Here is a 7,426-nt window from a genome sequence, read left to right on the forward strand (position 1 = left end):
AAAAAGGAAGGCTGACTAGGATTACAGGCGTGAACCACCAAGAGCCTGGCCTTTCATATTAAGTATTTTAAAATTTCTTTGAGGGCTGGGAAGGTGGCTCAGTGGTAGAGCGCTTGCCTTGCATGCATGAGGCCCTGGGTTTGATTCCTCAGCATCACATAAGCAAAAAGAAAAAAGCCGGAAGTGGTGCTGTGGCTCAAGTGGTAGAGCTCTAGCCTTGAGTTGAAGAGCTGAGGAACAGCGCCCAGGCCCAGAGTTCAGGCCTCACGACCGGAACCAAAAAAACAAAAAAGTCTTTGATTGACAGATTACTTTGTGAAGTGTATTGAATGATGCTTTGGGGGCAAGTGGAGAGAGAATTGTATTGATGCCAGAAAGAAGAAATACTTGCTGGTTCCTGGAGGGTTCACTCCTTTGCAACTTCAGAATCCCTATCTTTTTGTTTTTGGTCAGTTGTGGGGCCTGAACTCCAGGCCTGGGCACTGTCCCTCAGTTCTTTGGCTCAAGGCTAGCAATCTAGTACTTGAGCCATTGCATCACTTCCGGCTTTTTCTGCTTATGTGGTGCTAAGGAATCAAACCCAGGGCCTCTTGCATGCAAGGCAAGTGCTCTACCACTGAGCCAACTTCCCAGCCCAACTATCTTAGTGACCCTGTAAGGACACAATTGCCTTAGACCTTAACTGAGCAGGTCTTTTACATACAAAGCCCTGGGGCCTTCTGCTTTCTCCCCTGCTGTGCTTTCTTCCTTGCCTGAGAGATCCTAATTGCTGCGAGAATCTGACCTAGTGGGTTAAAGATTAACACCTTCCCACCAAGCACTTTACCAAAATTTCCCTATAAATTAGAACACTACTCCAAGTCCTTGACTGCTTTTTTTTTTTTTGGTACTGGTCCTGGGGCTTGAACTCAAGGCTTGGGTGCTGTCCCGAAGCTTTTTGCTTGATACTAGCACTCTGGTGCTGTCCCGAAGCTTTTTGCTTGATACTAGCACTCTACCACTTGAGCCACAGCTCTGTTCTGGCTTTTTTGGTAGTTAATTGGAGATAAGAGTCTCAGGAACTTGCTTGCCCTGTCTGCTTCGATGGGCGATCCTCAGTTCTCAGACACCTGAGTAGCTAGGATACCTGTATGAGTCACTCGCACCTCACCCTTGGCTACCTTATACATTGTCAGAGTCTGCACCCCAGCTTCTCTTAATGCTCAAGTCTGAGTTGGGCTTTTCTTAGCAATAAAAGTGAATCCTTGGCTGTCATGGCTACAGTGCCTGCCTGGCAAGTACGAGGCCCTGAGTTCAAACCCTCGCAACACTACCACTACACCTTGTTGGACATATGGCTCTCAGTTTCCACTTTAGACCTGTGTGAAGGTAAACCTGAATTTTAGTAAGATCCTCAGAAGCAACATAAGCCAAATAGTTTGCCAAGCAGCGCCTTTACAGAAGTGAATCTCAGGTTTGGCTGTGCACTAAGAATTGCCCAGGGAATTAAAAAATACTGACATGCTAACTTAATGGATCTGGGTGTCTGGAGTCTTAAAACTTCTTTCAGTGAATTTAATGGGCAGCTGAGGTTGAGAACCACTGCTTTCAGGGTTGTGAATTTAAGTACAGTGGCATTAGTTACATAAAGCTCTTTTTAGAAAAACTAGTTCTGTGGCTTGAACTCAGGGTCTGTCCCCGAGCTTTTGTGTTCAAGTCTAGTGCTTTACCACTTGAGTCACAGCTCCACTTCCAGCTTTTTGGTCATTGATTGGAGATAAGAGTCTCATGGACTTTCCTGCTTGCACTGGTTTTGAACCATGGTCTCAGATCTCAGCCTCCTGCAGTAGCCAGGTGAGCCACCAGCGCTTGGCAGCGTTCTTAAATTTAATGAATTAAGTAAAAATTCAGCCTGTCAGTTGTTTTAGCCACATTTCCACATATGTGGGTATTGGTTATTATCATGGACAGTGCAGGCAGTATTGCCATCCTGTCAAATAATTCTTTTTTTTATTTTTATTTTTTTTCAAATAATTCTTTTGGACAGTGTTGCTTTAGATAGAGGTGGAACTGGGAGATGATTCTCCTCCTCCTCCTCCTCCTCCTCCTCCTCCTCCTCCTCTTCCTTCCTTTTTCCTTCTTTTCTTTCTTCTTTTTTTGCCATTCTTGAGGCTTGAACTCAGCCTAGGCACTGTCCCTGAGTGTGTCTTGTTTAAGGCTTGTACTCTACCACTTGTTCCACAGTGCCATTCTGGCCTTTTCTGTTTATGTGATATTGAGAAATGGAACCCAGAGCTTCATGCATGCTAGGCACACATTCTACCACTAAGCCATAGTCCCAGCCCTATTCTGCATTTGATTGGGCTACATGGGCTGGATTGGGAAGGTTTGGAGGATAATCTGGGTTGCTGATGTTTGTGAGTTTGACCAGCAGGTGGCTCTTATGCTTCCTAGGACACCTTATGCTGGCGCCTGAACCTAGCCTGGGCCTCTAGAGCTTTCTACTAGGCATTGTGTATGCAGTATCATTTGATATTTAATAATTCCATAGAATTAGTGTTATTATGCCCAGTGTATGGCCAGGAAAGCTGAAGCCTAAGGAACTTTGATAAACCTGGGCTACCTGTAGGTGGGGATTCTTATAGTACTTAATTGTATGGATTAATTAAACTTTTATACATTGGTGTGGCTCTGATTTCCATCTGTAACAAAACTTTACTTTTTTATGGAAGTAAATTGACTCTTGGGAACATACACTGTTGATAGGTTATCAGTTAATGGTTTCTATTACTTTCCTCCTTAATATGAGGAATCAACAACCTAGCTTTCCATGTTTTGCTGCAGCCCTCTAACTGCCTTGTCCTAGGAGTCTCTGAATGTATGCTTACTGCAGGCATGCAACCATACCACATGTAGTGAGGGTCCAGGCTTTCCTCTAAAACTCCATGTAAGTCCCTTCCGCAGTAGCAACATGACAAAATGGGTCACTCTACTTTTGAAAGTTCATCCTTTTCAGATGTCAGAGGCCATCCATCTCTAGGTCTGTGCCCTGCCTCTCGAGGCCTCCAATCTGCTGTGAGAAAACAGCAGCAAGTTCTCTGGCCACATTAGTTGCATTTCTTATTAACCCCAAATCTAGCTTGGTACAGCTATTCAGTAATGCCATTTTTTCTTGTAGTCAGGACCCAGACCTTCTTGACACTCAGTACCACCATTATGTCACAAAGGAACATTTAGTGTAAAAAAGAAGGCGAATTAAAGCTTTATAAAAACAGCTCTCAATTTCCTTATTTTTCTTTTTTCTTTTTTTTTTGGTTGGTTATGGGGCTTGAACTCTGGGCTTGGGCGCTGTCCCTGTGCTGTTCAGATCAAGGCGAGCGCTCTACCGCTTGAACCACAGCGCCACTTCCAGTTTTCTAGTGGTTTCTTGGAGATAAGAGTTTCACGGACTTTCCTACCCAGGCTGGCTTTGAACTCCTCAGTTGCTAGGATTACAGGCGTGAGCCACCAGCACCCGGCTTCAATTTCCTTATTTTTCACAAGTCTAGTGAATATTCCTTATCAGCTGACACTGGAATGTATGCTGATCTAATCCAGCCTCCTCATCTTCAGTGGCTGACTACAGCACTCCAGCACTCCATCCTTCTATCCCTGTCTCTGAAGCTTAAGCAGTACAGTGGTACAATGGAAACTGCATGGAGTTTAGAACCCAGCCTGGTTCAAATCCTATCCCTCATCCTCATAAACTGTTGAGCACTTGAAATGTGGCTAATGCAAATTAAGAATGATTTTTTTCTTCTGAACTTCAAGGTTACAGTTTGACATATCCTTTTTCTCAGGCTTACTTCACATTTCCCACTTTATCACAGATACATGGAGTATTCTGGTTCTATTTGTCCTTTGCTCCCTTTTTCACTCCCACTAGCATCACCCCTTACATTTTTATTTCAGCTTCCTGATACTCATTTTCTTAAACTGTTGATTATTCAAAAGGTTCACTCCGTGCCTATACTATACTTTAGTCAACTTAATCCTGTATATAAGCATATTCCTCTGTGTGTATTTATGTGGGGGGTTATGTTTTGGGTCTAAGATCCACATATGAAAGAAAACATGTGCCTTGTAGATTTCTGGGCCTGGCATACTTTGTCAGTATATTTCCCTGCAAATGACATAAAATCATTATTTGTGACAGCTATGGTGCACATAGGTGTGCAGACTTTTAGATAAATGCCCAAGAATGATATTGCTGAGTCATAGCGTAGCTCTGTGTTTAGTTTTTGAGGAATTTCCAAACTGATTTCCATAGTGGTTGCCCTAATTTACATCCCTATCAACAGTATATTTGCCAGCACTTTGCTGCTTGTCTTCTTACTAGAGTAAGATCGAATCTTAATGTTGTTTTGACTCACTTTGCTTTTTATAGCCAGAGATATTGATCATTTCTTCATTTATTTATTTATTTGTTCGTTGGTTGGTTGGTTGGTTCTGGGGCATGAATTTGGGTCCTGGGTATTGTCCTTGTTGAGCCATAGCACCACTTTTGGTGGGTAATTGGAGATAAGAGTCTCTTGGGGGCTGGGAAGGTGGCTCAGTGGTAGAGTGCTAGCCTTGAGCTGAAGAGCTGAGGGACAGCGCCCAAGCCCAGAGTTCAGGCCCCATGACTGGACCCCCCCCCCCCCAAAAAAAAAAAAAAAAGAGTCTCTTGGGACTTTCCTGCCTGAGCTAGCTTTGAACTGTAATCATCAGATCTTAGTTTTTGCCATGTGGATGAATTCTAGTGTTTACTCCTTCCTGTAGTAGTTACAAGATTTTAGGTCTTACAATAAGATCTTTGATGCATTTTGAATTGATATTAGTATAAGATGAGAGTGGGAGATAGGGATCCAATTTCAGTCTTTTGCATATGGATGTCCAATTTTTCCAACATAATTTGTTGAACAGGCTGTGTTTTTCCTATACATATACACACATATATACATATATACATACATATACACATATACATATGTGAATACATATGTACATAGACTATTTATATGTGTATCTGTGTATATACACATATATGTATATATGTTAGATGGCAGTAGGTGTATGGTTTCATTTTTGGATCTTTTAGTCTGTCCCATTGGTCATTGTTTTTTTTTTCCCAACAGGGAAAAATATTTTAAGAATTTTATAATAAAGATCTACATATAATTTAAAGTTTGCTCTACTCCAGCCCATCAACTGGTTGATTTCCAAAGCAGCAATATATAGGAAGTGAGCACAGGGTCATTTCATGTCATTCCAATCTACCATTTTGAAATTCTTCTTGCCCTGCCTTCTTGGCCTATCTACATATTTTAACACAGATGCAGGGCCCATTTCTCCCTCCAGTAAATCTATGTGCTGCCAAGACATCATTAACTCAGTAAAGGGTGACTGTGAAGCACTATGTCGGGTCTGTTTTCTTTTTCTTTTTTTTTTGGGTCCAGTTGTGGGGCCTGAACTCTGGGCCTGGGCGCTGTCCCTCAGCTCTTCAGCTCAAGATTAGCGCTCTACCACTTGAGCCACAGCACCACTTCTGGCTTTTTTCTTTTTGCTTATGTGGTGCTGAGGAATCGAACCCAGGGCCTCACGCATGCAAGGCAAACGCTCTACCACTGAGCCACCTTCCCAGCCCCGGGTCTGTTTTCTTAGGCCAGTACCATGCTGTTTTTGTTACTGTAGTTCAACAGTAAAGTTTAAACTCTGGAATTGTGATACCTCTGGTGCTGCTTTTTTTTGCTCAGAATTGCTTTAGCTATTCTGGGTATTTTGTGATTCCATATAAACTTTTAGATTATTTCCTATCTGTATAAAGAATGATCCTGGGATTTTGATGGGTATTGCATTGAATTTGCAGATCACCCTTGGCAATATGGACATTTTCATTATGGTAATGCTGCCAATCCATAAACATGGGAGGTCTTCTACCTCTTTATGTCTTCTATTTCTTTCTTCAGAGTTTTGGAGTTTTCATTATAAAGGTCCTTCACATCATTGGTTAGGCTTTTTCTTAGTTTTTTCTTTTTGTTTGTTTTCTTTTGTTTTTTTGAGGCTATTGTGAATGAGATTGTTTTCCTGATTTCCTTCTGTTTATTGTTGATATATAGGAAAGCTACTGACTTTTGTGTGTTGATTCTACTACTTTGTCAATGGTATTTATTAGCCATAAGAGTTTTGGGATAGAAGCCTATAGATTTATAGTCATGTCATCTGCAAATAAGGATAATTTTTTATTTTTGCCAGTCCTGGGGCTTGAACCCAGGACCTGGGTGATGTCCCTTGGCTTCTTTTGCTAAGGCTAATGCCCTAGTACTTGAATCACAGCTCCACTTCTGGCTTTTTTAGTAGTTTCTTGGAGATAAATCTTGTGGTCTTTCCTGCCTGAGTTGGCTTTCAACCACAATCCTCAGATCTCAGCCTCCTGAATGGCTAGGATTATAGGTGTGAGCCACTGGCACCCAGCTAAATAGCGACAATTTGATCTCTTCCTTCCCAATTTGAATTCCTTGTGTTATTGGGCTAGGCTTTCCAGTAGTATATTGAATAGTAATGGGAAGAATGGACTCCCTTGTCTTGTTCCTGATTTTAGAGGAAATGGTTTGTTCCTCACCATTTAGAATGATGTTAATTGTAAGCTGTAAAATTAGTTGTTCCTGATTTTAGAGGAAATGGTTTGTTTTTCACCATTTAGTATGAAGTTAGATGTAAGTTGTAAGGCAACATGTCTTATGTTGCCTTTATTATGTTGAGGAATGATCCTTCTATTCCTAGCTTCTCCAACACCTTTAAGATATAAAGTATGTTGGATTTTGTCAAAGGCTTTTTCTGGATCTTTAGAAACAATCATATGATTTTTGTCCTCGGTTCCATTTATGTGCTGTATTAGGGCTATTGTTTCGTGTATATTGAACCAGCCTTGTATCCCTAAAGAGAACAATTTGAATCATTGTTTTCTTATATTTGTTTTGTTTAAACTCTTATCACTCAAAAACAAAGTGTGTCTAGTGACAACCATAGTGGACAGCACAGGTCTAGACAATAGTTTTTCTAATAGAATTTATGGCTACTTTAGTTTCTGGAAGCAACCATCTTAGTTTGTTAATCTGGATCGTTCTTTCAATTAAAGCCTTTCAATCTTCCTTTATTTAATGTATTCTTCTCCACTTGCAATCAGATTGTTCTATCCAAATGTGGAAAGTAGCATTCACCCTTAAGTTTCATCATCTTAAGTAAAGCCCATTGTCAACTCTTTTTTTGTTTTTGTTTTTTTTTTTGCCAGTCCTGGGGCTTGAACTCAGGGCCTAGATCCCGTCCCTGAGCTTCTTTTGCTCAAAGCTAGCACTCTACCACTTGAGCCACAGCACCACTTCTGGCTTTTTCTGTTTGTGTGGTACTGAGGAATCAAACCCAGGGCTTC

The sequence above is a fragment of the Dipodomys spectabilis genome, unplaced genomic scaffold (genome assembly GCF_019054845.1).
Source record: "Dipodomys spectabilis isolate Male_0828 unplaced genomic scaffold, ASM1905484v1 ptg000036l, whole genome shotgun sequence".
Lineage (NCBI taxonomy): Eukaryota > Metazoa > Chordata > Mammalia > Rodentia > Heteromyidae > Dipodomys > Dipodomys spectabilis.